At 42.7% G+C, this 2144-nt stretch overlaps 1 non-coding gene across 1 annotated transcript; it reads left to right on the forward strand.

The window, feature by feature from the left end:
• The first annotated feature begins 1818 nt into the window (after window positions 1–1818).
• Window positions 1819–1926, forward strand: LOC130949565 (small nucleolar RNA R71). The gene has a single exon (XR_009073413.1). It is a non-coding gene; the product is annotated as a small nucleolar RNA R71 (small nucleolar RNA).
• Window positions 1927–2144: the final 218 nt, after the last annotated feature.

Raw genomic sequence — 2144 nt, forward strand, 5'->3', positions numbered from 1 at the left:
GGTATTGAGGTGAATGGTGAATGGGTGAAGAAGAAGAGAGAGTGGTGGGGTTGTTTGGGGATCCTGTGGGGTCCACAGATCCTTAGGTGTCAAGGAAAAGTCATCCCTGCACCAAATGGCATCAAAATCCACGTTTTGAGCCAATTCTGGCGTTAAACGCCGGGCTGGTGCCCATTCCTGGCGTTTAACGCCAGGTTATTGCCCTTTACTGGCGTTTAACGCCAGTCTGGTGCCCCTTTCTGGCGTTAAACGCCCAGAATGGTGCCAGACTGGGCGTTAAACGCCCAAATGCTAGGCTTACTGGCGTTTAAACGCCAGCAGCTTCTTCCTCCAGGGTGTGCTGTTTTTCTTCCTGTTTTTCATTCTGTTTTTGCTTTTTTCAATGGATTTTGTGACTTCTTATGATCATCAACCTACAAAAAGATAAATAACAAAAGAAAATAGTTAACTATAAAACATTGGGTTGCCTCCCAACAAGCGCTTCTTTAATGTCATTAGCTTGACAGAGGACTCTCATGGAGCCTCAGAAATACTCAGAACCGTGTTGGAACCTCCCAACACCAAACTTAGAGTTTGAATGTGGGGGTTCAACACCAAACTTAGAGTTTGGTTGTGGCCTCCCAACACCAAACTTAGAGTTTGACTGTGGGGGCTCTATTTGTCTCTGATTTGAGGGAAGCTCTTCAAGCTTCCTCTCCATGGTGATAGAGGGATATCCTTGTGTCTTAAACACATAGGATTCTTCATTCACTTGAATGATCAGTTCACCTCCATCAACATCAATCACAGCCTTTGCTGTGGCTAGGAAGGGTCTGCCAAGGATGATGGATTCATCCATGCACTTCCCAGTCTCTAGGACTATGAAATCAGTAGGGATGTAGTGGTCTTCAATCTTAACCAAAACATTCTCTACAAGTCCAATGGAATCTCTATGGTCTCATTTTGAGCCTCAGATTCCCATGGTTCCTCATTGGGGAACTTAGAGGAGATTGGTGCACGCCCATTGAGGTCTTCCTCAGTGGCGTTCACTTCCTCTCCTTCCTCTCCATATTCGGCCATGTCTATGGCTTTGCACTCTCCTTTTGGATTTTCTTTTGTATTACTTGGAAGAGTACTAGGAGGGAGTTCAGTAATTTTCTTGCTCAGCTGTCCCACTTGTCCTTCCAAATTTCTGATGGAGGACCTTGTTTCATTCATGAAACTTTGAGTGGTCTTTATTAGATCAGAGACCATTGTTGCTAAGTCAGAAGTATTCTGCTTAGAATTCTCTGTCTGTTGCTGAGAAGATGATGGAAAAGGCTTGCTATTGCTAAACCTGTTTCTTCCACCATTATTGTTATTGAAACCTTGTTGAGGTCTCTCTTGATTCTTCCATGAGAAATTTGGGTGATTTCTCCATGAAGAATTATAGGTGTTTCCATAGGGTTCTCCTAGGTAATTCACCTCTTCCATTGAAGGGTTCTCAGGATCATAAGCTTCTTCCTCAGATGAAGCATCCTTAGTACTGTTTGGTGCATTTTGCATTCCAGACAGACTTTGAGAAATCAAATTGACTTGTTGAGTCAATATTTTATTCTGAGCCAAAATGGCGTTCAGGGTGTCAATCTCAAGAACTCCTTTCTTCTGATTAGTCCCATTATTCACAGGATTCCTTTCAGAAGTATACATGAATTGGTTATTTGCAACCATTTCAATTAGCTCTTGAGCTTCTGTAGGCGTCTTCTTCAAATGAAGAGATCCTCCAGCAGAGCTATCCAAAGACATCTTGGATAGTTCAGAGAGACCATCATAGAAAATACCTATGATGCTCCATTCAGAAAGCATGTCAGAAGGACATTTTCTGATCAATTGTTTGTATCTTTCCCAAGCTTCATAGAGGGATTCTCCATCCTTATGTCTGAAGGTTTGGACTTCCACTCTAAGCTTACTCAATTTTTGAGGTGGAAAGAACTTTGCCAAGAAGGCATTGACTAGCTTTTCCCAAGAGTCCAGGCTTTCTTTAGGTTGAGAGTCCAACCATATTCTAGCTCTGTCTCTTACAGCAAAAGGGAATAGCATCAGTCTGTAGACCTCAGGATCAACCCCATTAGTCTTGACTGTGTCACAGATTTGCAAGAATTCAGCTAAGAACTGATGAGGATCTT

This window comes from Arachis stenosperma, chromosome 1 (genome assembly GCF_014773155.1).
Source record: "Arachis stenosperma cultivar V10309 chromosome 1, arast.V10309.gnm1.PFL2, whole genome shotgun sequence".
Classification (NCBI taxonomy): domain Eukaryota; kingdom Viridiplantae; phylum Streptophyta; class Magnoliopsida; order Fabales; family Fabaceae; genus Arachis; species Arachis stenosperma.